We start from the raw sequence: 25,377 nt of genomic DNA on the forward strand, positions 1-25,377 counted from the left end.
GAGAAACTAACACAATTTTCAGGTTCAAAAAGGTCAACGGAACTTGGGATTCCCAGCCAGTCTCCCATGCTGGTACTTGCCAAGCCTTAAGCTGCATTGCTGCTGCGATCTGACGAGAGGAGGCACATTCAGCTTAGAATGAACGTTGACAGCAGCTGTTCAATTTGAACCTTCTTTTACCATCTTTGACAGAGAAACTAACACAATTTTCAGGTTCAAAAAGGTCAACGGTACTTGGGATTCCCAGCCAGTCTCCCATGCTGGTACTTGCTAAGCCTTAAGCTGCATTGCTGCTGTGATCTGACGAGAGCAGGCACATTCAGCTTAGAATGGCCATTGAAAGCATCTGTTCAATTTGAACCTTCTTTTACTATCTTATAGAGAAACTAACACAGTTTTCAGATTCAAAAAGGTCAAAGGAACTTGGGATTCCCTGCCAGTCTCCCATGCTGGTACTTGCCAAGCCTTAAGCTGCATTGCTGTTGCGATCTGACGAGAGCAGGCACATTCAGCTTAGAATGGCCGTTGACAGCAGCTGTTCAATTTGAACCTTCTTTTACTATCTCATAGAGAAACTAACACAATTTTCAGGTTCAAAAAGGTCAACGGAACTTGGGATTCCCAGCCAGTCTCCCATGCTGGTACTTGCCAAGCCTTAAGCTGCATTGCTGCTGCGATCTGACGAGAGCAGGCACATTCAGCTTAGAATGGCCGTTGACAGTAGCTGTTCAATTTGAACCTTCTTTTACCATCTTTGACAGAGAAACTAACACAATTTTCAGGTTCAAAAAGGTCAACGGTACTTGGGATTCCCAGCCAGACTCCCATGCTGGTACTTGCTAATCCTTAAGCTGCATTGCTGCTGTGATCTGACGAGAGCAGGCACATTCAGCTTAGAATGGCCGATGAAAGCATCTGTTCAATTTGAACCTTCTTTTACTATCTTATAGAGAAACTAACACAATTTTCAGATTCAAAAAGGTCAACGGAACTTGGGATTCCCTGCCAGTCTCCCATGCTGGTACTTGCCAAGCCTTAAGCTGCATTGCTGCTGCGATCTGACGAGAGCAGGCACATTCAGCTTAGAATGGCCGTTGACAGCAGCTGTTCAATTTGAACCTTCTTTTACTATCTCATAGAGAAACTAACACAATATCAGGTTCAAAAAGGTCAACGGAACTTGGGATTCCCAGCCAGTCTCCCACGCTGGTACTTGCCAAGCCTTAAGCTGCATTGCTACTGCGATCTGACGAGAGCATGCACATTCAGCTTAGAATGGCCGTTGACAGCAGCTGTTCAAATTGAACCTTCTTTTACCATCTTTGACAGAGAAACTAACACAATTTTCAGGTTCAAAAAGGTCAACGGTACTTCAGATTCCCAGCCAGTCTCCCATGCTGGTACTTGCCAAGCCTTAAGCTGCATTGCTGCTGCGATCTGACGAGAGCAGGCCCATTCAGCTTAGAATGGCCGTTGACAGCAGCTGTTCAATTTGAACCTTCTTTTACTATCTCATAGAGAAACTAACACAATTTTCAGGTTCAAAAAGGTCAACGGAACTTGGGATTCCCAGCCAGTCTCCCATGCTGGTACTTGCCAAGCCTTAAGCTGCATTGCTGCTGCGATCTGACGAGAGCAGGCACATTCAGCTTAGAATGGCCGTTGACAGCAGCTGTTCAATTTGAACCTTCTTTTACCATCTTTGACAGAGAAACTAACAAAATTTTCAGGTTCAAAAAGGTCATCGGAACTTGGGATTCCCAGCCAGTCTCCCATGCTGGTACTTGCCAAGCCTTAAGCTGCATTGCTGCTGCGATCTGACGAGAGCAGGCACATTCAGCTTAGAATGGCCGTTGACAGCAGCTGTTCAATTTGAACCTTCTTTTACCATCTTTGACAGAGAAACTAACACAATTTTCAGGTTCAAAAAGGTCAATGGAACTTGGGATTCCCAGCCAGTCTCCCATGCTGGTACTTGCCAAGCCTTAAGCTGCATTGCTGCTGCGATCTGACGAGAGCAGGCACATTCAGCTTAGAATGGCCGTTGACAGCAGCTGTTCAATTTGAAACTTCTTTTACCATCTTTGACAGAGAAACTAACACAATTTTCAGGTTCAAAAAGGTCAATGGAACTTGGGATTCCCAGCCAGTCTCCCATGCTGGTACTTGCCAAGCCTTAAGCTGCATTGCTGCTGCGATCTGACGAGAGCAGGCACATTCAGCTTAGAATGGCCGTTGACAGCAGCTGTTCAATTTGAACCTTCTTTTACTATCTCATAGAGAAACTAACACAACTTTCAGGTTCAAAAAGGTCAACGGAACTTGGGATTCCCAGCCAGTCTCCCATGCTGGTACTTGCCAAGCCTTAAGCTGCATTGCTGCTGCGATCTGACGAGAGCAGGCACATTCAGCTTAGAATGGCCGTTGACAGCAGCTGTTCAATTTGAACCTTCTTTTACTATCTCATAGAGAAACTAACACAACTTTCAGGTTCAAAAAGGTCAACGGAACTTGGGATTCCCAGCCAGTCTCCCATGCTGGTACTTGCCAAGCCTTAAGCTGCATTGCTGCTGCAATCTGACGAGAGCAGGCACATTCAGCTTAGAATGGCAGTTGACAGCAGCTGTTCAATTTGAACCTTCTTTTGCCATCTTTGACAGAGAAACTAACACAATTTTCAGGTTCAAAAAGGTCAACGGAACTTGGAATTCCCAGCCAGTCTCCCATGCTGGTACTTGCCAAGCCTTAAGCTGCATTGCTGCTGCGATCTGACGAGAGCAGGCCCATTCAGCTTAGAATGGCCGTTGACAGCAGCTGTTCAATTTGAACCTTCTTTTACCATCTTTGACAGAGAAACTAACACAATTTTCAGGTTCAAAAAGGTCAACGGAACTTGGGATTCCCAGCCAGTCTCCCATGCTGGTACTTGCCAAGCCATAAGCTGCATTGCTGCTGCGATCTGACGAGAGCAGGCACATTCAGCTTAGAATGGCCGTTGACAGCAGCTTTTCAATTTGAACCTTCTTTTACTATCTTATAGAGAAACTAACACAATTTTCTGGTTCAAGAAGGTCAACGGAACATGGGATTCCCAGCCAGTCTCCCATGCTGGTACTTGCCAAGCCTTAAGCTGCATTGCTGCTGCGATCTGACGAGAGCAGGCACATTCAGCTTAGAATGGCCGTTGACAGCAGCTGTTCAATTTGAACCTTCTTTTACCATCTTTGACAGAGAAACTAATACAATTTTCAGGTTCAAAAAGGTCAACAGAACTTGGGATTCCCAGCCAGTCTCCCATGCTGGTACTTGCCAAGCCTTAAGTTGCATTGCTGCTGCGATCTGACGAGAGCAGGCACATTCAGCTTAGAATGGCCGTTGACAGCAGCTGTTCAATTTGAACCTTCTTTTACTATCTCATAGAGAAACTAACACAATTTTCAGGTTCAAAAAGGTCAATGGAACTTGGGATTCCCAGCCAGTCTCCCATGCTGGTACTTGCCAAGCCTTAAGCTGCATTGCTGCTGCAATCTGACGAGAGCAGGCACATTCAGCTTAGAATGGCCGTTGACAGCAGCTGTTCAATTTGAACCTTCTTTTACTATCTCATAGAGAAACTAATACAATTTTCAGGTTCAAAAAGGTCAACGGAACTTGGGATTCCAAGCCAGTCTCCCATGCTGGTACTTGCCAAGCCTTAAGCTGCATTGCTGCTGCGATCTGACGAGAGCAGGCCCATTCAGCTTAGAATGGCCGTTGACAGCAGCTGTTCAATTTGAACCTTCTTTTACCATCTTTGACAGAGAAACTAACACAATTTTCAGGTTCAAAAAGGTCAACGGAACTTGGAATTCCCAGCCAGTCTCCCATGCTGGTACTTGCCAAGCCTTAAGCTGCATTGCTGCTGCGATCTGATGAGAGCAGGCACATTCAGCTTAGAATGGCCGTTGACAGCAGCTGTTCAATTTGAACCTTCTTTTACTATCTCATAGAGAAACTAACACAATTTTCAGGTTCAAAAAGGTCAACGGAACTTGGGATTCCCAGCCAGTCTCCCATGCTGGTACTTGCCAAGCCTTAAGCTGCATTGCTGCTGCGATCTGACGAGAGCAGGCACATTCAGCTTAGAATGGCCGTTGACAGCAGCTGTTCAATTTGAACCTTCTTTTACTATCTCATAGAGAAACTAACACAATTTTCAGGTTCAAAAAGGTCAACGGAACTTGGGATTCCCAGCCAGTCTCCCATGCTGGTACTTGCCAAGCCATAAGCTGCATTGCTGCTGCGATCTGACGAGAGCAGGCACATTCAGCTTAGAATGGCCGTTGACAGCAGCTTTTCAATTTGAACCTTCTTTTACTATCTTATAGAGAAACTAACACAATTTTCAGGTTCAAGAAGGTCAACGGAACTTGGGATTCCCAGCCAGTCTCCCATGCTGGTACTTGCCAAGCCTTAAGCTGCATTGCTGCTGCGATCTGACGAGAGCAGGCACATTCAGCTTAGAATGGCCGTTGACAGCAGCTGTTCAATTTGAACCTTCTTTTACCATCTTTGACAGAGAAACTAATACAATTTTCAGGTTCAAAAAGGTCAACAGAACTTGGGATTCCCAGCCAGTCTCCCATGCTGGTACTTGCCAAGCCTTAAGTTGCATTGCTGCTGCGATCTGACGAGAGCAGGCACATTCAGCTTAGAATGGCCGTTGACAGCAGCTGTTCAATTTGAACCTTCTTTTACTATCTCATAGAGAAACTAACACAATTTTCAGGTTCAAAAAGGTCAATGGAACTTGGGATTCCCAGCCAGTCTCCCATGCTGGTACTTGCCAAGCCTTAAGCTGCATTGCTGCTGCAATCTGACGAGAGCAGGCACATTCAGCTTAGAATGGCCGTTGACAGCAGCTGTTCAATTTGAACCTTCTTTTACTATCTCATAGAGAAACTAATACAATTTTCAGGTTCAAAAAGGTCAACGGAACTTGGGATTCCAAGCCAGTCTCCCATGCTGGTACTTGCCAAGCCTTAAGTTGCATTGCTGCTGCGATCTGACGAGAGCAGGCACATTCAGCTTAGAATGGCCGTTGACAGCAGCTGTTCAATTTGAACCTTCTTTTACTATCTCATAGAGAAACTAACACAATTTTCAGGTTCAAAAAGGTCAATGGAACTTGGGATTCCCAGCCAGTCTCCCATGCTGGTACTTGCCAAGCCTTAAGCTGCATTGCTGCTGCAATCTGACGAGAGCAGGCACATTCAGCTTAGAATGGCCGTTGACAGCAGCTGTTCAATTTGAACCTTCTTTTACTATCTCATAGAGAAACTAATACAATTTTCAGGTTCAAAAAGGTCAACGGAACTTGGGATTCCAAGCCAGTCTCCCATGCTGGTACTTGCCAAGCCTTAAGCTGCATTGCTGCTGCGATCTGACGAGAGCAGGCCCATTCAGCTTAGAATGGCCGTTGACAGCAGCTGTTCAATTTGAACCTTCTTTTACCATCTTTGACAGAGAAACTAACACAATTTTCAGGTTCAAAAAGGTCAACGGAACTTGGAATTCCCAGCCAGTCTCCCATGCTGGTACTTGCCAAGCCTTAAGCTGCATTGCTGCTGCGATCTGATGAGAGCAGGCACATTCAGCTTAGAATGGCCGTTGACAGCAGCTGTTCAATTTGAACCTTCTTTTACTATCTCATAGAGAAACTAACACAATTTTCAGGTTCAAAAAGGTCAACGGAACTTGGGATTCCCAGCCAGTCTCCCATGCTGGTACTTGCCAAGCCTTAAGCTGCATTGCTGCTGCGATCTGACGAGAGCAGGCACATTCAGCTTAGAATGGCCGTTGACAGCAGCTGTTCAATTTGAACCTTCTTTTACTATCTCATAGAGAAACTAACACAATTTTCAGGTTCAAAAAGGTCAACGGAACTTGGGATTCCCAGCCAGTCTCCCATGCTGGTACTTGCCAAGCCATAAGCTGCATTGCTGCTGCGATCTGACGAGAGCAGGCACATTCAGCTTAGAATGGCCGTTGACAGCAGCTTTTCAATTTGAACCTTCTTTTACTATCTTATAGAGAAACTAACACAATTTTCAGGTTCAAGAAGGTCAACGGAACTTGGGATTCCCAGCCAGTCTCCCATGCTGGTACTTGCCAAGCCTTAAGCTGCATTGCTGCTGCGATCTGACGAGAGCAGGCACATTCAGCTTAGAATGGCCGTTGACAGCAGCTGTTCAATTTGAACCTTCTTTTACCATCTTTGACAGAGAAACTAATACAATTTTCAGGTTCAAAAAGGTCAACAGAACTTGGGATTCCCAGCCAGTCTCCCATGCTGGTACTTGCCAAGCCTTAAGTTGCATTGCTGCTGCGATCTGACGAGAGCAGGCACATTCAGCTTAGAATGGCCGTTGACAGCAGCTGTTCAATTTGAACCTTCTTTTACTATCTCATAGAGAAACTAACACAATTTTCAGGTTCAAAAAGGTCAATGGAACTTGGGATTCCCAGCCAGTCTCCCATGCTGGTACTTGCCAAGCCTTAAGCTGCATTGCTGCTGCAATCTGACGAGAGCAGGCACATTCAGCTTAGAATGGCCGTTGACAGCAGCTGTTCAATTTGAACCTTCTTTTACTATCTCATAGAGAAACTAATACAATTTTCAGGTTCAAAAAGGTCAACGGAACTTGGGATTCCAAGCCAGTCTCCCATGCTGGTACTTGCCAAGCCTTAAGCTGCATTGCTGCTGCGATCTGACGAGAGCAGGCCCATTCAGCTTAGAATGGCCGTTGACAGCAGCTGTTCAATTTGAACCTTCTTTTACCATCTTTGACAGAGAAACTAACACAATTTTCAGGTTCAAAAAGGTCAACGGAACTTGGAATTCCCAGCCAGTCTCCCATGCTGGTACTTGCCAAGCCTTAAGCTGCATTGCTGCTGCGATCTGATGAGAGCAGGCACATTCAGCTTAGAATGGCCGTTGACAGCAGCTGTTCAATTTGAACCTTCTTTTACTATCTCATAGAGAAACTAACACAATTTTCAGGTTCAAAAAGGTCAACGGAACTTGGGATTCCCAGCCAGTCTCCCATGCTGGTACTTGCCAAGCCTTAAGCTGCATTGCTGCTGCGATCTGACGAGAGCAGGCACATTCAGCTTAGAATGGCCGTTGACAGCAGCTGTTCAATTTGAACCTTCTTTTACTATCTCATAGAGAAACTAACACAATTTTCAGGTTCAAAAAGGTCAACGGAACTTGGGATTCCCAGCCAGTCTCCCATGCTGGTACTTGCCAAGCCTTAAGCTGCATTGCTGCTGCGATCTGACGAGAGCAGGCACATTCAGCTTAGAATGGCCGTTGACAGCAGCTGTTCAATTTGAACCTTCTTTTACTATCTCATAGAGAAACTAACACAATTTTCAGGTTCAAAAATGTCAACGGAACTTGGGATTCCCAGCCAGTCTCCCATGCTGGTACTTGCCAAGCCTTAAGCTGCATTGCTGCTGCGATCTGACGAGAGCAGGCACATTCAGCTTAGAATGGCCGTTGACAGCAGCTGTTCAATTTGAACCTTCTTTTACCATCTTTGACAGAGAAACTAACACAATTTTCAGGTTCAAAAAGGTCAATGGAACTTGGGATTCACAGCCAGTCTCCCATGCTGGTACTTGCCAAGCCTTAAGCTGCATTGCTGCTGCGATCTGACAAGAGCAGGCCCTTTCAGCTTAGAATGGCCGTTGACAGCAGCTGTTCAATTTGAACCTTCTTTTACCATCTTTGACAGAGAAACTAACACAATTTTCAGGTTCAAAAAGGTCAAAGGAACTTGGGATTCCCAGCCAGTCTCCCATGCTGGTACTTGCCAAGCCTTAAGCTGCATTGCTGCTGCGATCTGATGAGAGCAGGCTCATTCAGCTTAGAATGGCCGTTGACAGCAGCTGTTCAATTTGAACCTTCTTTTACTATCTCATAGAGAAACTAACACAATTTTCAGGTTCAAAAAGGTCAACAGAACTTGGGATTCCCAGCCAGTCTCCCATTCTGGTACTTGCCAAGCCTTAAGCTGCATTGCTGCTGCGATCTGACGAGAGCAGGCACATTCAGCTTAGAATGGCCGTTGACAGCAGCTTTTCAATTTGAACCTTCTTTTACCATCTTTGACAGAGAAACTAACACAATTTTCAGGTTCAAAAAGGTCAACGGAACTTGGGATTCCCAGCCAGTCTCCCATGCTGGTACTTGCCAAGCCTTAAGCTGCATTGCTGCTGCAATCTGACGAGAGCAGGCACATTCAGCTTAGAATGGCAGTTGACAGCATCTGTTCAATTTGAACCTTCTTTTACCATCTTTGACAGAGAAGCTAATACAATTTTCAGGTTCAAAAAAGTCAACGGAACTTGGGATTCCCAGCCAGGCTCCCATGCTGGTACTTGCCAAGCCTTAAGCTGCATTGCTGCTGCGATCTGACGAGAGCAGGCACATTCAGCTTAGAATGGCCGTTGACAGCAGCTGTTCAATTTGAACCTTCTTTTACTAACTCATAGAGAAACTAACACAATTTTCAGGTTCAAAAAGGTCAACGGAACTTGGGATTCCCAGCCAGTCTCCCATGCTGGTACTTGCCAAGCCTTAAGCTGCATTGCTGCTGCGATCTGATGAGAGCAGGCACATTCAGCTTAGAATGGCCGTTGACAGCAGCTGTTCAATTTGAACCTTCTTTTACTATCTCATAGAGAAACTAACACAATTTTCAGGTTCAAAAAGGTCAACGGAACTTGGGATTCCCAGCCAGTCTCCCATGCTGGTACTTGCCAAGCCTTAAGCTGCATTGCTGCTGCGATCTGACGAGAGCAGGCACATTCAGCTTAGAATGGCCGTTGACAGCATATTTTCAATTTGAACCTTCTTTTACCATCTTTGAAAGAGAAACTAACACAATTTTCAGGTTCAAAAAGGTCAACGGAACTTGGGATTCCCAGCCAGTCTCCCATGCTGGTACTTGCCAAGCCTTAAGCTGCATTGCTGCTGCGATCTGACGAGAGCAGGCACATTCAGCTTAGAATGGCCGGTGACAGCAGCTTTTCAATTTGAACCTTCTTTTACCATCTTTGAAAGAGAAACTAACACAATTTTCAGGTTCAAAAAGGTCAACGGAACTTGGGATTCGCAGCCAGTCTCCCATGCTGGTACTTGCCAAGCCTTAAGCTGCATTGCTGCTGCAATCTGACGAGAGCAGGCACATTCAGCTTAGAATGGCCGTTGAAAGCAGCTGTTCAATTTGAACCTTCTTTTACTATCTTTGACAGGGAAACTAACACAATTTTCAGGTTCAAAAAGGTCAACGGAACTTGGGATTCGCAGCCAGTCTCCCATGCTGGTACTTGCCAAGCCTTAAGCTGCATTGCTGCTGCGATCTGACGAGAGCAGGCACATTCAGCTTAGAATGGCCGTTGACAGCAGCTGTTCAATTTGAACCTTCTTTTACTATCTCATAGAGAAACTAACACAATTTTCAGGTTCAAAAAGGTCAACGGAACTTGGGATTCCCAGCCAGTCTCCCATGCTGGTACTTGCCAAGCCTTAAGCTGCATTGCTGCTGCGATCTGATGAGAGCAGGCACATTCAGCTTAGAACGGCCGTTGACAGCAGCTGTTCAATTTGAACCTTCTTTTACGATCTTTGACAGAGATACTAACACAATTTTCAGGTTCAAAAAGGTCAACGGAACTTGGGATTCCCAGCCAGTCTCCCATGCTGGTACTTGCCAAGCCTTAAGCTGCATTGCTGCTGCGATCTGACGAGAGCAGGCACATTCAGCTTAGAATGGCCGTTGGCAGCAGCTGTTCAATTTGAACCTTCTTTTACTATCTCATAGAGAAACTAACACAATTTTCAGGTTCAAAAAGGTCAACGGAACTTGGGATTCCCAGCCAGTCTCCCATGCTGGTACTTGCCAAGCCATAAGCTGCATTGCTGCTGCGATCTGACGAGAGCAGGCACATTCAGCTTAGAATGGCCGTTGACAGCAGCTTTTCAATTTGAACCTTCTTTTACTATCTTATAGAGAAACTAACACAATTTTCAGGTTCAAAAAGGTCAACGGAACTTGGGATTCCCAGCCAGTCTCCCATGCTGGTACTTGCCAAGCCTTAAGCTGCATTGCTGCTGCGATCTGACGAGAGCAGGCACATTCAGCTTAGAATGGCCGTTGACAGCAGCTGTTCAATTTGAACCTTCTTTTACCATCTTTGACAGAGAAACTAATACAATTTTCAGGTTCAAAAAGGTCAACAGAACTTGGGATTCCCAGCCAGTCTCCCATGCTGGTACTTGCCAAGCCTTAAGCTGCATTGCTGCTGCGATCTGACGAGAGCAGGCACATTCAGCTTAGAATGGCCGTTGACAGCAGCTGTTCAATTTGAACCTTCTTTTACCATCTTTGACAGAGAAACTAATACAATTTTCAGGTTCAAAAAGGTCAACAGAACTTGGGATTCCCAGCCAGTCTCCCATGCTGGTACTTGCCAAGCCTTAAGTTGCATTGCTGCTGCAATCTGACGAGAGCAGGCACATTCAGCTTAGAATGGCCGTTGACAGCAGCTGTTCAATTTGAACCTTCTTTTACTATCTCATAGAGAAACTAATACAATTTTCAGGTTCAAAAAGGTCAACGGAACTTGGGATTCCAAGCCAGTCTCCCATGCTGGTACTTGCCAAGCCTTAAGCTGCATTGCTGCTGCGATCTGACGAGAGCAGGCCCATTCAGCTTAGAATGGCCGTTGACAGCAGCTGTTCAATTTGAACCTTCTTTTACCATCTTTGACAGAGAAACTAACACAATTTTCAGGTTCAAAAAGGTCAACGGAACTTGGAATTCCCAGCCAGTCTCCCATGCTGGTACTTGCCAAGCCTTAAGCTGCATTGCTGCTGCGATCTGATGAGAGCAGGCACATTCAGCTTAGAATGGCCGTTGACAGCAGCTGTTCAATTTGAACCTTCTTTTACTATCTCATAGAGAAACTAACACAATTTTCAGGTTCAAAAAGGTCAACGGAACTTGGGATTCCCAGCCAGTCTCCCATGCTGGTACTTGCCAAGCCTTAAGCTGCATTGCTGCTGCGATCTGACGAGAGCAGGCACATTCAGCTTAGAATGGCCGTTGACAGCAGCTGTTCAATTTGAACCTTCTTTTACTATCTCATAGAGAAACTAACACAATTTTCAGGTTCAAAAAGGTCAACGGAACTTGGGATTCCCAGCCAGTCTCCCATGCTGGTACTTGCCAAGCCTTAAGCTGCATTGCTGCTGCGATCTGACGAGAGCAGGCACATTCAGCTTAGAATGGCCGTTGACAGCAGCTGTTCAATTTGAACCTTCTTTTACTATCTCATAGAGAAACTAACACAATTTTCAGGTTCAAAAATGTCAACGGAACTTGGGATTCCCAGCCAGTCTCCCATGCTGGTACTTGCCAAGCCTTAAGCTGCATTGCTGCTGCGATCTGACGAGAGCAGGCACATTCAGCTTAGAATGGCCGTTGACAGCAGCTGTTCAATTTGAACCTTCTTTTACCATCTTTGACAGAGAAACTAACACAATTTTCAGGTTCAAAAAGGTCAATGGAACTTGGGATTCACAGCCAGTCTCCCATGCTGGTACTTGCCAAGCCTTAAGCTGCATTGCTGCTGCGATCTGACAAGAGCAGGCCCTTTCAGCTTAGAATGGCCGTTGACAGCAGCTGTTCAATTTGAACCTTCTTTTACCATCTTTGACAGAGAAACTAACACAATTTTCAGGTTCAAAAAGGTCAAAGGAACTTGGGATTCCCAGCCAGTCTCCCATGCTGGTACTTGCCAAGCCTTAAGCTGCATTGCTGCTGCGATCTGATGAGAGCAGGCTCATTCAGCTTAGAATGGCCGTTGACAGCAGCTGTTCAATTTGAACCTTCTTTTACTATCTCATAGAGAAACTAACACAATTTTCAGGTTCAAAAAGGTCAACAGAACTTGGGATTCCCAGCCAGTCTCCCATTCTGGTACTTGCCAAGCCTTAAGCTGCATTGCTGCTGCGATCTGACGAGAGCAGGCACATTCAGCTTAGAATGGCCGTTGACAGCAGCTTTTCAATTTGAACCTTCTTTTACCATCTTTGACAGAGAAACTAACACAATTTTCAGGTTCAAAAAGGTCAACGGAACTTGGGATTCCCAGCCAGTCTCCCATGCTGGTACTTGCCAAGCCTTAAGCTGCATTGCTGCTGCAATCTGACGAGAGCAGGCACATTCAGCTTAGAATGGCAGTTGACAGCATCTGTTCAATTTGAACCTTCTTTTACCATCTTTGACAGAGAAGCTAATACAATTTTCAGGTTCAAAAAAGTCAACGGAACTTGGGATTCCCAGCCAGGCTCCCATGCTGGTACTTGCCAAGCCTTAAGCTGCATTGCTGCTGCGATCTGACGAGAGCAGGCACATTCAGCTTAGAATGGCCGTTGACAGCAGCTGTTCAATTTGAACCTTCTTTTACTAACTCATAGAGAAACTAACACAATTTTCAGGTTCAAAAAGGTCAACGGAACTTGGGATTCCCAGCCAGTCTCCCATGCTGGTACTTGCCAAGCCTTAAGCTGCATTGCTGCTGCGATCTGATGAGAGCAGGCACATTCAGCTTAGAATGGCCGTTGACAGCAGCTGTTCAATTTGAACCTTCTTTTACTATCTCATAGAGAAACTAACACAATTTTCAGGTTCAAAAAGGTCAACGGAACTTGGGATTCCCAGCCAGTCTCCCATGCTGGTACTTGCCAAGCCTTAAGCTGCATTGCTGCTGCGATCTGACGAGAGCAGGCACATTCAGCTTAGAATGGCCGTTGACAGCATATTTTCAATTTGAACCTTCTTTTACCATCTTTGAAAGAGAAACTAACACAATTTTCAGGTTCAAAAAGGTCAACGGAACTTGGGATTCCCAGCCAGTCTCCCATGCTGGTACTTGCCAAGCCTTAAGCTGCATTGCTGCTGCGATCTGACGAGAGCAGGCACATTCAGCTTAGAATGGCCGGTGACAGCAGCTTTTCAATTTGAACCTTCTTTTACCATCTTTGAAAGAGAAACTAACACAATTTTCAGGTTCAAAAAGGTCAACGGAACTTGGGATTCGCAGCCAGTCTCCCATGCTGGTACTTGCCAAGCCTTAAGCTGCATTGCTGCTGCAATCTGACGAGAGCAGGCACATTCAGCTTAGAATGGCCGTTGAAAGCAGCTGTTCAATTTGAACCTTCTTTTACTATCTTTGACAGGGAAACTAACACAATTTTCAGGTTCAAAAAGGTCAACGGAACTTGGGATTCGCAGCCAGTCTCCCATGCTGGTACTTGCCAAGCCTTAAGCTGCATTGCTGCTGCGATCTGACGAGAGCAGGCACATTCAGCTTAGAATGGCCGTTGACAGCAGCTGTTCAATTTGAACCTTCTTTTACTATCTCATAGAGAAACTAACACAATTTTCAGGTTCAAAAAGGTCAACGGAACTTGGGATTCCCAGCCAGTCTCCCATGCTGGTACTTGCCAAGCCTTAAGCTGCATTGCTGCTGCGATCTGATGAGAGCAGGCACATTCAGCTTAGAATGGCCGTTGACAGCAGCTGTTCAATTTGAACCTTCTTTTACGATCTTTGACAGAGATACTAACACAATTTTCAGGTTCAAAAAGGTCAACGGAACTTGGGATTCCCAGCCAGTCTCCCATGCTGGTACTTGCCAAGCCTTAAGCTGCATTGCTGCTGCGATCTGACGAGAGCAGGCACATTCAGCTTAGAATGGCCGTTGGCAGCAGCTGTTCAATTTGAACCTTCTTTTACTATCTCATAGAGAAACTAACACAATTTTCAGGTTCAAAAAGGTCAACGGAACTTGGGATTCCCAGCCAGTCTCCCATGCTGGTACTTGCCAAGCCATAAGCTGCATTGCTGCTGCGATCTGACGAGAGCAGGCACATTCAGCTTAGAATGGCCGTTGACAGCAGCTTTTCAATTTGAACCTTCTTTTACTATCTTATAGAGAAACTAACACAATTTTCAGGTTCAAAAAGGTCAACGGAACTTGGGATTCCCAGCCAGTCTCCCATGCTGGTACTTGCCAAGCCTTAAGCTGCATTGCTGCTGCGATCTGACGAGAGCAGGCACATTCAGCTTAGAATGGCCGTTGACAGCAGCTGTTCAATTTGAACCTTCTTTTACCATCTTTGACAGAGAAACTAATACAATTTTCAGGTTCAAAAAGGTCAACAGAACTTGGGATTCCCAGCCAGTCTCCCATGCTGGTACTTGCCAAGCCTTAAGCTGCATTGCTGCTGCGATCTGACGAGAGCAGGCACATTCAGCTTAGAATGGCCGTTGACAGCAGCTGTTCAATTTGAACCTTCTTTTACCATCTTTGACAGAGAAACTAATACAATTTTCAGGTTCAAAAAGGTCAACAGAACTTGGGATTCCCAGCCAGTCTCCCATGCTGGTACTTGCCAAGCCTTAAGTTGCATTGCTGCTGCGATCTGACGAGAGCAGGCACATTCAGCTTAGAATGGCCGTTGACAGCAGCTGTTCAATTTGAACCTTCTTTTACTATCTCATAGAGAAACTAATACAATTTTCAGGTTCAAAAAGGTCAACGGAACTTGGGATTCCAAGCCAGTCTCCCATGCTGGTACTTGCCAAGCCTTAAGCTGCATTGCTGCTGCGATCTGACGAGAGCAGGCCCATTCAGCTTAGAATGGCCGTTGACAGCAGCTGTTCAATTTGAACCTTCTTTTACCATCTTTGACAGAGAAACTAACACAATTTTCAGGTTCAAAAAGGTCAATGGAACTTGGGATTCACAGCCAGTCTCCCATGCTGGTACTTGCCAAGCCTTAAGCTGCATTGCTGCTGCGATCTGACAAGAGCAGGCCCTTTCAGCTTAGAATGGCCGTTGACAGCAGCTGTTCAATTTGAACCTTCTTTTACCATCTTTGACAGAGAAACTAACACAATTTTCAGGTTCAAAAAGGTCAAAGGAACTTGGGATTCCCAGCCAGTCTCCCATGCTGGTACTTGCCAAGCCTTAAGCTGCATTGCTGCTGCGATCTGATGAGAGCAGGCTCATTCAGCTTAGAATGGCCGTTGACAGCAGCTGTTCAATTTGAACCTTCTTTTACTATCTCATAGAGAAACTAACACAATTTTCAGGTTCAAAAAGGTCAACAGAACTTGGGATTCCCAGCCAGTCTCCCATTCTGGTACTTGCCAAGCCTTAAGCTGCATTGCTGCTGCGATCTGACGAGAGCAGGCACATTCAGCTTAGAATGGCCGTTGACAGCAGCTTTTCAATTTGAACCTTCTTTTACCATCTTTGACAGAGAAACTAACACAATTTTCAGGTTCAAAAAGGTCAACGGAACTTGGGATTCCCAGCCAGTCTCCCATGCTGGTACTTGCCAAGCCTTAAGCTGCATTGCTGCTGCAATCTGACGAGAGCAGGCACATTCAGCTTAGAATGGCAGTTGACAGCATCTGTTCAATTTGAACCTTCTTTTACCATCTTTGACAGAGAAGCTAATACAATTTTCAGGTTCAAAAAAGTCAACGGAACTTGGGATTCCCAGCCAGGCTCCCATGCTGGTACTTGCCAAGCCTTAAGCTGCATTGCTGCTGCGATCTGACGAGAGCAGGCACATTCAGCTTAGAATGGCCGTTGACAGCAGCTGTTCAATTTGAACCTTCTTTTACTAACTCATAGAGAAACTAACACAATTTTCAGGTTCAAAAAGGTCAACGGAACTTGGGATTCCCAGCCAGTCTCCCATGCTGGTACTTGCCAAGCCTTAAGCTGCATTGCTGCTGCGATCTGATGAGAGCAGGCACATTCAGCTTAGAATGGCCGTTGACAGCAGCTGTTCAATTTGAACCTTCTTTTACTATCTCATAGAGAAACTAACACAATTTTCAGGTTCAAAAAGGTCAACGGAACTTGGGATTCCCAGCCAGTCTCCCATGCTGGTACTTGCCAAGCCTTAAGCTGCATTGCTGCTGCGATCTGACGAGAGCAGGCACATTCAGCTTAGAATGGCCGTTGACAGCATATTTTCAATTTGAACCTTCTTTTACCATCTTTGAAAGAGAAACTAACACAATTTTCAGGTTCAAAAAGGTCAACGGAACTTGGGATTCCCAGCCAGTCTCCCATGCTGGTACTTGCCAAGCCTTAAGCTGCATTGCTGCTGCGATCTGACGAGAGCAGGCACATTCAGCTTAGAATGGCCGGTGACAGCAGCTTTTCAATTTGAACCTTCTTTTACCATCTTTGAAAGAGAAACTAACACAATTTTCAGGTTCAAAAAGGTCAACGGAACTTGGGATTCGCAGCCAGTCTCCCATGCTGGTACTTGCCAAGCCTTAAGCTGCATTGCTGCTGCGATCTGACGAGAGCAGGCACATTCAGCTTAGAATGGCCGTTGACAGCAGCTGTTCAATTTGAACCTTCTTTTACTATCTCATAGAGAAACTAACACGATTTTCAGGTTCAAAAAGGTCAACGGAACTTGGGATTCCCAGCCAGTCTCCCATGCTGGTACTTGCCAAGCCTTAAGCTACATTGCTGCTGCGATCTGACGAGAGCAGGCACATTCAGCTTAGAATGGCCGTTGACAGCAGCTGTTCAATTTGAACCTTCTTTTACTATCTCATAGAGAAACTAACACAATTTTCAGGTTCAAAAAGGTCAACGGAACTTGGGATTCCCAGCCAGTCTCCCATGCTGGTACTTGCCAAGCCTTAAGCTGCATTGCTGCTGCGATCTGACGAGAGCAGGCACATTCAGCTTAGAATGGCCGTTGACAGCAGCTGTTCAATTTGAACCTTCTTTTACCATCTTTGACAGAGAAACTAACACAATTTTCAGGTTCAAAAAGGTCAAAGGAACTTGGGATTCCCAGCCAGTCTCCCATGCTGGTACTTGCCAAGCCTTAAGCTGCATTGCTGCTGCGATCTGACGAGAGCAGGCACATTCAGCTTAGAATGGCCGTTGACAGCAGCTGTTCAATTTGAACCTTCTTTTACTATCTCATAGAGAAACTAACACAATTTTCAGGTTCAAAAAGGTCAACGGAACTTGGGATTCCCAGCCAGTCTCCCATGCTGGTACTTGCCAAGCCTTAAGCTGCATTGCTGCTGCGATCTGATGAGAGCAGGCACATTCAGCTTAGAATGGCCGTTGACAGCAGCTGTTCAATTTGAACCTTCTTTTACCATCTTTGACAGAGATACTAACACAATTTTCAGGTTCAAAAAGGTCAATGGAACTTGGGATTCCCAGCCAGTCTCCCATGCTGGTACTTGCCAAGCCTTAAGCTGCATTGCTGCTGCGATCTGACGAGAGCAGGCACATTCAGCTTAGAATGGCCGTTGGCAGCAGCTGTTCAATTTGAACCTTCTTTTACTATCTCATAGAGAAACTAACACAATTTTCAGGTTCAAAAAGGTCAACGGAACTTGGGATTCCCAGCCAGTCTCCCATGCTGGTACTTGCCAAGCCTTAAGCTACATTGCTGCTGCGATCTGACGAGAGCAGGCACATTCAGCTTAGAATGGCCGTTGACAGCAGCTGTTCAATTTGAACCTTCTTTTACTATCTCATAGAGAAACTAACACAATTTTCAGGTTCAAAAAGGTCAACGGAACTTGGGATTCCCAGCCAGTCTCCCATGCTGGTACTTGCCAAGCCTTAAGCTGCATTGCTGCTGCGATCTGATGAGAGCAGGCACATTCAGCTTAGAATGGCCGTTGACAGCAGCTGTTCAATTTGAACCTTCTTTTACTATCTCATAGAGAAACTAACACAATTTTCAGGTTCAAAAAGGTCAACGGAACTTGGGATTCCCAGCCAGTCTCCCATGCTGGTACTTGCCAAGCCTTAAGCTGCATTGCTGCTGCGATCTGACGAGAGCAGGCACATTCAGCTTAGAATGGCCGTTGACAGCATATTTTAAATTTGAACCTTCTTTTACCATCTTTGAAAGAGAAACTAACACAATTTTCAGGTTCAAAAAGGTCAACGGAACTTGGGATTCCCAGCCAGTCTCCCATGCTGGTACTTGCCAAGCCTTAAGCTGCATTGCTGCTGCGATCTGACGAGAGCAGGCACATTCAGCTTAGAATGGCCGGTGACAGCAGCTTTTCAATTTGAACCTTCTTTTACCATCTTTGAAAGAGAAACTAACACAATTTTCAGGTTCAAAAAGGTCAACGGAACTTGGGATTCGCAGCCAGTCTCCCATGCTGGTACTTGCCAAGCCTTAAGCTGCATTGCTGCTGCAATCTGACGAGAGCAGGCACATTCAGCTTAGAATGGCCGTTGAAAGCAGCTGTTCAATTTGAACCTTCTTTTACTATCTTTGACAGGGAAACTAACACAATTTTCAGGTTCAAAAAGGTCAACGGAACTTGGGATTCGCAGCCAGTCTCCCATGCTGGTACTTGCCAAGCCTTAAGCTGCATTGCTGCTGCAATCTGACGAGAGCAGGCACATTCAGCTTAGAATGGCCGTTGAAAGCAGCTGTTCAATTTGAACCTTCTTTTACTATCTTTGACAGGGAAACTAACACAATTTTCAGGTTCAAAAAGGTCAACGGAACTTGGGATTCGCAGCCAGTCTCCCATGCTGGTACTTGCCAAGCCTTAAGCTGCATTGCTGCTGCGATCTGACGAGAGCAGGCACATTCAGCTTAGAATAGCCGTTGACAGCAGCTGTTCAATTTGAACTTTCTTTTACTATCTCATAGAGAAACTAACACAATTTTCAGGTTCAAAAAGGTCAACGGAACTTGGGATTCCCAGCCAGTCTCCCATGCTGGTACTTGCCAAGCCTTAAGCTGCATTGCTGCTGCGATCTGATGAGAGCAGGCACATTCAGCTTAGAATGGCCGTTGACAGCAGCTGTTCAATTTGAACCTTCTTTTACCATCTTTGACAGAGATACTAACACAATTTTCAGGTTCAAAAAGGTCAACGGAACTTGGGATTCCCAGCCAGTCTCCCATGCTGGTACTTGCCAAGCCTTAAGCTGCATTGCTGCTGCGATCTGACGAGAGCAGGCACATTCAGCTTAGAATGGCCGTTGGCAGCAGCTGTTCAATTTGAACCTTCTTTTACTATCTCATAGAGAAACTAACACAATTTTCAGGTTCAAAAAGGTCAACGGAACTTGGGATTCCCAGCCAGTCTCCCATGCTGGTACTTGCCAAGCCTTAAGCTGCATTGCTGCTGCGATCTGACGAGAGCAGGCACATTCAGCTTAGAATGGCCGTTGACAGCAGCTGTTCAATTTGAACCTTCTTTTACCATCTTTGACAGAGATACTAACACAATTTTCAGGTTCAAAAAGGTCAACGGAACTTGGGATTCCCAGCCAGTCTCCCATGCTGGTACTTGCCAAGCCTTAAGCTGCATTGCTGCTGCGATCTGACGAGAGCAGGCACATTCAGCTTAGAATGGCCGTTGGCAGCAGCTGTTCAATTTGAACCTTCTTTTACTATCTCATAGAGAAACTAACACAATTTTCAGGTTCAAAAAGGTCAACGGAACTTGGGATTCCCAGCCAGTCTCCCATGCTGGTACTTGCCAAGCCTTAAGCTGCATTGCTGCTGCGATCTGACGAGAGCAGGCACATTCAGCTTAGAATGGCCGGTGACAGCAGCTGTTCAATTTGAACCTTCTTTTACTATCTCATAGAGAAACTAACACGATTTTCAGGTTCAAAAAGGTCAACGGAACTTGGGATTCCCAGCCAGTCTCCCATGCTGGTACTTGCCAAGCCTTAAGCTACATTGCTGCTGCGATCTGACGAGAGCAGGCACATTCAGCTTAGAATGGCCGTTGACAGCAGCTGTTCAATTTGAACCTTCTTTTACTATCTCATAGAGAAACTAACACAATTTTCAGGTTCAAAAAGGTCAACGGAACTTGGGATTCCCAGCCAGTCTCCCATGCTGGTACTTGCCAAGCCTTAAGCTGCATTGCTGCTGCGATCTGACGAGAGCAGGCACATTCAGCTTAGAATGGCCGTTGACAGCAGCTCTTAAATTTGAACCTTCTTTTACCATCTTTGAAAGAGAAACTAACACAATTTTCAGGTTCAAAAAGGTCAACGGAACTTGGGATTCCCAGCCAGTCTCCCATGCTGGTACTTGCCAAGCCTTAAGCTGCATTGCTGCTGCGATCTGACGAGAGCAGGCACATTCAGCTTAGAATGGCCGGTGACAGCAGCTTTTCAATTTGAACCTTCTTTTACCATCTTTGAAAGAGAAACTAACACAATTTTCAGGTTCAAAAAGGTCAACGGAACTTGGGATTCGCAGCCAGTCTCCCATGCTGGTACTTGCCAAGCCTTAAGCTGCATTGCTGCTGCAATCTGACGAGAGCAGGCACATTCAGCTTAGAATGGCCGTTGAAAGCAGCTGTTCAATTTGAACCTTCTTTTACTATCTTTGACAGGGAAACTAACACAATTTTCAGGTTCAAAAAGGTCAACGGAACTTGGGATTCGCAGCCAGTCTCCCATGCTGGTACTTGCCAAGCCTTAAGCTGCATTGCTGCTGCGATCTGACGAGAGCAGGCACATTCAGCTTAGAATGGCCGTTGACAGCAGCTGTTCAATTTGAACCTTCTTTTACTATCTCATAGAGAAACTAACACAATTTTCAGGTTCAAAAAGGTCAACGGAACTTGGGATTCCCAGCCAGTCTCCCATGCTGGTACTTGCCAAGCCTTAAGCTGCATTGCTGCTGCGATCTGATGAGAGCAGGCACATTCAGCTTAGAACGGCCGTTGACAGCAGCTGTTCAATTTGAACCTTCTTTTACGATCTTTGACAGAGATACTAACACAATTTTCAGGTTCAAAAAGGTCAACGGAACTTGGGATTCCCAGCCAGTCTCCCATGCTGGTACTTGCCAAGCCTTAAGCTGCATTGCTGCTGCGATCTGACGAGAGCAGGCACATTCAGCTTAGAATGGCCGTTGGCAGCAGCTGTTCAATTTGAACCTTCTTTTACTATCTCATAGAGAAACTAACACAATTTTCAGGTTCAAAAAGGTCAACGGAACTTGGGATTCCCAGCCAGTCTCCCATGCTGGTACTTGCCAAGCCATAAGCTGCATTGCTGCTGCGATCTGACGAGAGCAGGCACATTCAGCTTAGAATGGCCGTTGACAGCAGCTTTTCAATTTGAACCTTCTTTTACTATCTTATAGAGAAACTAACACAATTTTCAGGTTCAAAAAGGTCAACGGAACTTGGGATTCCCAGCCAGTCTCCCATGCTGGTACTTGCCAAGCCTTAAGCTGCATTGCTGCTGCGATCTGACGAGAGCAGGCACATTCAGCTTAGAATGGCCGTTGACAGCAGCTGTTCATTTTGAACCTTCTTTTACCATCTTTGACAGAGAAACTAATACAATTTTCAGGTTCAAAAAGGTCAACAGAACTTGGGATTCCCAGCCAGTCTCCCATGCTGGTACTTGCCAAGCCTTAAGTTGCATTGCTGCTGCGATCTGACGAGAGCAGGCACATTCAGCTTAGAATGGCCGTTGACAGCAGCTGTTCAATTTGAACCTTCTTTTACCATCTTTGACAGAGAAACTAATACAATTTTCAGGTTCAAAAAGGTCAACAGAACTTGGGATTCCCAGCCAGTCTCCCATGCTGGTACTTGCCAAGCCTTAAGTTGCATTGCTGCTGCGATCTGACGAGAGCAGGCACATTCAGCTTAGAATGGCCGTTGACAGCAGCTGTTCAATTTGAACCTTCTTTTACTATCTCATAGAGAAACTAACACAATTTTCAGGTTCAAAAAGGTCAATGGAACTTGGGATTCCCAGCCAGTCTCCCATGCTGGTACTTGCCAAGCCTTAAGCTGCATTGCTGCTGCAATCTGACGAGAGCAGGCACATTCAGCTTAGAATGGCCGTTGACAGCAGCTGTTCAATTTGAACCTTCTTTTACTATCTCATAGAGAAACTAATACAATTTTCAGGTTCAAAAAGGTCAACGGAACTTGGGATTCCAAGCCAGTCTCCCATGCTGGTACTTGCCAAGCCTTAAGCTGCATTGCTGCTGCGATCTGACGAGAGCAGGCCCATTCAGCTTAGAATGGCCGTTGACAGCAGCTGTTCAATTTGAACCTTCTTTTACCATCTTTGACAGAGAAACTAACACAATTTTCAGGTTCAAAAAGGTCAACGGAACTTGGAATTCCCAGCCAGTCTCCCATGCTGGTACTTGCCAAGCCTTAAGCTGCATTGCTGCTGCGATCTGATGAGAGCAGGCACATTCAGCTTAGAATGGCCGTTGACAGCAGCTGTTCAATTTGAACCTTCTTTTACTATCTCATAGAGAAACTAACACAATTTTCAGGTTCAAAAAGGTCAACGGAACTTGGGATTCCCAGCCAGTCTCCCATGCTGGTACTTGCCAAGCCTTAAGCTGCATTGCTGCTGCGATCTGACGAGAGCAGGCACATTCAGCTTAGAATGGCCGTTGACAGCAGCTGTTCAATTTGAACCTTCTTTTACTATCTCATAGAGAAACTAACACAATTTTCAGGTTCAAAAAGGTCAACGGAACTTGGGATTCCCAGCCAGTCTCCCATGCTGGTACTTGCCAAGCCTTAAGCTGCATTGCTGCTGCGATCTGACGAGAGCAGGCACATTCAGCTTAGAATGGCCGTTGACAGCAGCTGTTCAATTTGAACCTTCTTTTACTATCTCATAGAGAAACTAACACAATTTTCAGGTTCAAAAATGTCAACGGAACTTGGGATTCCCAGCCAGTCTCCCATGCTGGTACTTGCCAAGCCTTAAGCTGCATTGCTGCTGCGATCTGACGAGAGCAGGCACATTCAGCTTAGAATGGCCGTTGACAGCAGCTGTTCAATTTGAACCTTCTTTTACCATCTTTGACAGAGAAACTAACACAATTTTCAGGTTCAAAAAGGTCAATGGAACTTGGGATTCACAGCCAGTCTCCCATGCTGGTACTTGCCAAGCCTTAAGCTGCATTGCTGCTGCGATCTGACAAGAGCAGGCCCTTTCAGCTTAGAATGGCCGTTGACAGCAGCTGTTCAATTTGAACCTTCTTTTACCATCTTTGACAGAGAAACTAACACAATTTTCAGGTTCAAAAAGGTCAAAGGAACTTGGGATTCCCAGCCAGTCTCCCATGCTGGTACTTGCCAAGCCTTAAGCTGCATTGCTGCTGCGATCTGATGAGAGCAGGCTCATTCAGCTTAGAATGGCCGTTGACAGCAGCTGTTCAATTTGAACCTTCTTTTACTATCTCATAGAGAAACTAACACAATTTTCAGGTTCAAAAAGGTCAACAGAACTTGGGATTCCCAGCCAGTCTCCCATTCTGGTACTTGCCAAGCCTTAAGCTGCATTGCTGCTGCAATCTGACGAGAGCAGGCACATTCAGCTTAGAATGGCCGTTGACAGCAGCTGTTCAATTTGAACCTTTCTTTTACCATCTTTGACAGAGAAACTAACACAATTTTCAGGTTCAAAAAGGTCAACGGAACTTGGGATTCCCAGCCAGTCTCCCATGCTGGTACTTGCCAAGCCTTAAGCTGCATTGCTGCTGCGATCTGACGAGAGCAGGCACATTCAGATTAGAATGGCCGTTGACAGCAGCTGTTCAATTTGAACCTTCTTTTACTATCTCATAGAGAAACTAACACAATTTTCAGGTTCAAAAAGGTCAACGGAACTTGGGATTCCCAGCCAGTCTCCCATGCTGGTACTTGCCAAGCCTTAAGCTACATTGCTGCTGCGATCTGACGAGAGCAGGCACATTCAGCTTAGAATGGCCGTTGACAGCAGCTGTTCAATTTGAACCTTCTTTTACTATCTCATAGAGAAACTAACACAATTTTCAGGTTCAAAAAGGTCAACGGAACTTGGGATTCCCAGCCAGTCTCCCATGCTGGTACTTGCCAAGCCTTAAGCTACATTGCTGCTGCGATCTGACGAGAGCAGGCACATTCAGCTTAGAATGGCCGTTGACAGCAGCTGTTCAATTTGAACCTTCTTTTACTATCTCATAGAGAAACTAACACAATTTTCAGGTTCAAAAAGGTCAACGGAACTTGGGATTCCCAGCCAGTCTCCCATGCTGGTACTTGCCAAGCCTTAAGCTGCATTGCTGCTGCGATCTGATGAGAGCAGGCACATTCAGCTTAGAATGGCCGTTGACAGCAGCTGTTCAATTTGAACCTTCTTTTACTATCTCATAGAGAAACTAACACAATTTTCAGGTTCAAAAAGGTCAACGGAACTTGGGATTCCCAGCCAGTCTCCCATGCTGGTACTTGCCAAGCCTTAAGCTGCATTGCTGCTGCGATCTGACGAGAGCAGGCACATTCAGCTTAGAATGGCCGTTGACAGCATATTTTCTATTTGAACCTTCTTTTACCATCTTTGAAAGAGAAACTAACACAATTTTCAGGTTCAAAAAGGTCAACGGAACTTGGGATTCCCAGCCAGTCTCCCATGCTGGTACTTGCCAAGCCTTAAGCTGCATTGCTGCTGCGATCTGACGAGAGCAGGCACATTCAGCTTAGAATGGCCGGTGACAGCAGCTTTTCAATTTGAACCTTCTTTTACCATCTTTGAAAGAGAAACTAACACAATTTTCAGGTTCAAAAAGGTCAACGGAACTTGGGATTCGCAGCCAGTCTCCCATGCTGGTACTTGCCAAGCCTTAAGCTGCATTGCTGCTGCGATCTGACGAGAGCAGGCACATTCAGCTTAGAATGGCCGTTGACAGCAGCTGTTCAATTTGAACCTTCTTTTACCATCTTTGACAGAGAAACTAACACAATTTTCAGGTTCAAAAAGGTCAAAGGAACTTGGGATTCCCAGCCAGTCTCCCATGCTGGTACTTGCCAAGCCTTAAGCTGCATTGCTGCTGCGATCTGACGAGAGCAGGCACATTCAGCTTAGAATGGCCGTTGACAGCAGCTGTTCAATTTGAACCTTCTTTTACTATCTCATAGAGAAACTAACACAATTTTCAGGTTCAAAAAGGTCAACGGAACTTGGGATTCCCAGCCAGTCTCCCATGCTGGTACTTGCCAAGCCTTAAGCTGCATTGCTGCTGCGATCTGATGAGAGCAGGCACATTCAGCTTAGAATGGCCGTTGACAGCAGCTGTTCAATTTGAACCTTCTTTTACCATCTTTGACAGAGATACTAACACAATTTTCAGGTTCAAAAAGGTCAATGGAACTTGGGATTCCCAGCCAGTCTCCCATGCTGGTACTTGCCAAGCCTTAAGCTGCATTGCTGCTGCGATCTGAC

The 25,377-nt window shown here is 45.6% G+C and overlaps 35 pseudogenes; all 35 read right to left on the reverse strand.

The window, feature by feature from the left end:
* Window positions 1–3,831: 3,831 nt before the first annotated feature.
* On the reverse strand, window positions 3,832–3,949 carry LOC140113200 (5S ribosomal RNA; annotated as a pseudogene).
* A 1,587-nt stretch (window positions 3,950–5,536) lies between these two features.
* On the reverse strand, window positions 5,537–5,654 carry LOC140113202 (5S ribosomal RNA; annotated as a pseudogene).
* A 1,209-nt stretch (window positions 5,655–6,863) lies between these two features.
* On the reverse strand, window positions 6,864–6,981 carry LOC140113203 (5S ribosomal RNA; annotated as a pseudogene).
* Window positions 6,982–8,572: 1,591 nt separating this feature from the next.
* LOC140113396 (5S ribosomal RNA) lies at window positions 8,573–8,690 on the reverse strand (annotated as a pseudogene).
* A 2,164-nt stretch (window positions 8,691–10,854) lies between these two features.
* On the reverse strand, window positions 10,855–10,972 carry LOC140113204 (5S ribosomal RNA; annotated as a pseudogene).
* Window positions 10,973–12,563: 1,591 nt separating this feature from the next.
* Window positions 12,564–12,681, reverse strand: LOC140113397 (5S ribosomal RNA; annotated as a pseudogene).
* An 833-nt stretch (window positions 12,682–13,514) lies between these two features.
* Window positions 13,515–13,632, reverse strand: LOC140113398 (5S ribosomal RNA; annotated as a pseudogene).
* Window positions 13,633–15,796: 2,164 nt separating this feature from the next.
* LOC140113399 (5S ribosomal RNA) lies at window positions 15,797–15,914 on the reverse strand (annotated as a pseudogene).
* A 1,211-nt stretch (window positions 15,915–17,125) lies between these two features.
* Window positions 17,126–17,243, reverse strand: LOC140113400 (5S ribosomal RNA; annotated as a pseudogene).
* Window positions 17,244–17,694: 451 nt separating this feature from the next.
* Window positions 17,695–17,812, reverse strand: LOC140113401 (5S ribosomal RNA; annotated as a pseudogene).
* A 1,024-nt stretch (window positions 17,813–18,836) lies between these two features.
* LOC140113403 (5S ribosomal RNA) lies at window positions 18,837–18,954 on the reverse strand (annotated as a pseudogene).
* Window positions 18,955–19,595: 641 nt separating this feature from the next.
* On the reverse strand, window positions 19,596–19,714 carry LOC140109258 (5S ribosomal RNA; annotated as a pseudogene).
* A 70-nt stretch (window positions 19,715–19,784) lies between these two features.
* On the reverse strand, window positions 19,785–19,903 carry LOC140102312 (5S ribosomal RNA; annotated as a pseudogene).
* A 70-nt stretch (window positions 19,904–19,973) lies between these two features.
* LOC140094266 (5S ribosomal RNA) lies at window positions 19,974–20,092 on the reverse strand (annotated as a pseudogene).
* Window positions 20,093–20,164: 72 nt separating this feature from the next.
* Window positions 20,165–20,283, reverse strand: LOC140109269 (5S ribosomal RNA; annotated as a pseudogene).
* Window positions 20,284–20,546: 263 nt separating this feature from the next.
* LOC140105966 (5S ribosomal RNA) lies at window positions 20,547–20,665 on the reverse strand (annotated as a pseudogene).
* Window positions 20,666–20,735: 70 nt separating this feature from the next.
* Window positions 20,736–20,854, reverse strand: LOC140098258 (5S ribosomal RNA; annotated as a pseudogene).
* Window positions 20,855–20,926: 72 nt separating this feature from the next.
* Window positions 20,927–21,045, reverse strand: LOC140103440 (5S ribosomal RNA; annotated as a pseudogene).
* A 70-nt stretch (window positions 21,046–21,115) lies between these two features.
* LOC140104203 (5S ribosomal RNA) lies at window positions 21,116–21,234 on the reverse strand (annotated as a pseudogene).
* Window positions 21,235–21,304: 70 nt separating this feature from the next.
* LOC140094288 (5S ribosomal RNA) lies at window positions 21,305–21,423 on the reverse strand (annotated as a pseudogene).
* Window positions 21,424–21,495: 72 nt separating this feature from the next.
* On the reverse strand, window positions 21,496–21,614 carry LOC140106785 (5S ribosomal RNA; annotated as a pseudogene).
* A 72-nt stretch (window positions 21,615–21,686) lies between these two features.
* Window positions 21,687–21,805, reverse strand: LOC140106787 (5S ribosomal RNA; annotated as a pseudogene).
* A 259-nt stretch (window positions 21,806–22,064) lies between these two features.
* On the reverse strand, window positions 22,065–22,183 carry LOC140111511 (5S ribosomal RNA; annotated as a pseudogene).
* Window positions 22,184–22,255: 72 nt separating this feature from the next.
* Window positions 22,256–22,374, reverse strand: LOC140092561 (5S ribosomal RNA; annotated as a pseudogene).
* Window positions 22,375–22,444: 70 nt separating this feature from the next.
* LOC140094299 (5S ribosomal RNA) lies at window positions 22,445–22,563 on the reverse strand (annotated as a pseudogene).
* A 70-nt stretch (window positions 22,564–22,633) lies between these two features.
* LOC140094310 (5S ribosomal RNA) lies at window positions 22,634–22,752 on the reverse strand (annotated as a pseudogene).
* A 641-nt stretch (window positions 22,753–23,393) lies between these two features.
* Window positions 23,394–23,512, reverse strand: LOC140103940 (5S ribosomal RNA; annotated as a pseudogene).
* Window positions 23,513–23,585: 73 nt separating this feature from the next.
* LOC140104104 (5S ribosomal RNA) lies at window positions 23,586–23,704 on the reverse strand (annotated as a pseudogene).
* Window positions 23,705–23,774: 70 nt separating this feature from the next.
* Window positions 23,775–23,893, reverse strand: LOC140102323 (5S ribosomal RNA; annotated as a pseudogene).
* Window positions 23,894–23,963: 70 nt separating this feature from the next.
* Window positions 23,964–24,082, reverse strand: LOC140102334 (5S ribosomal RNA; annotated as a pseudogene).
* Window positions 24,083–24,152: 70 nt separating this feature from the next.
* LOC140105674 (5S ribosomal RNA) lies at window positions 24,153–24,271 on the reverse strand (annotated as a pseudogene).
* A 70-nt stretch (window positions 24,272–24,341) lies between these two features.
* Window positions 24,342–24,460, reverse strand: LOC140094321 (5S ribosomal RNA; annotated as a pseudogene).
* A 72-nt stretch (window positions 24,461–24,532) lies between these two features.
* Window positions 24,533–24,651, reverse strand: LOC140109280 (5S ribosomal RNA; annotated as a pseudogene).
* A 72-nt stretch (window positions 24,652–24,723) lies between these two features.
* On the reverse strand, window positions 24,724–24,842 carry LOC140105972 (5S ribosomal RNA; annotated as a pseudogene).
* A 261-nt stretch (window positions 24,843–25,103) lies between these two features.
* LOC140105728 (5S ribosomal RNA) lies at window positions 25,104–25,222 on the reverse strand (annotated as a pseudogene).
* Between the last annotated feature and the right edge of the window lie 155 nt (window positions 25,223–25,377).

Source organism: Engystomops pustulosus, chromosome 1 (genome assembly GCF_040894005.1).
Source record: "Engystomops pustulosus chromosome 1, aEngPut4.maternal, whole genome shotgun sequence".
Classification (NCBI taxonomy): Eukaryota; Metazoa; Chordata; class Amphibia; order Anura; family Leptodactylidae; genus Engystomops; species Engystomops pustulosus.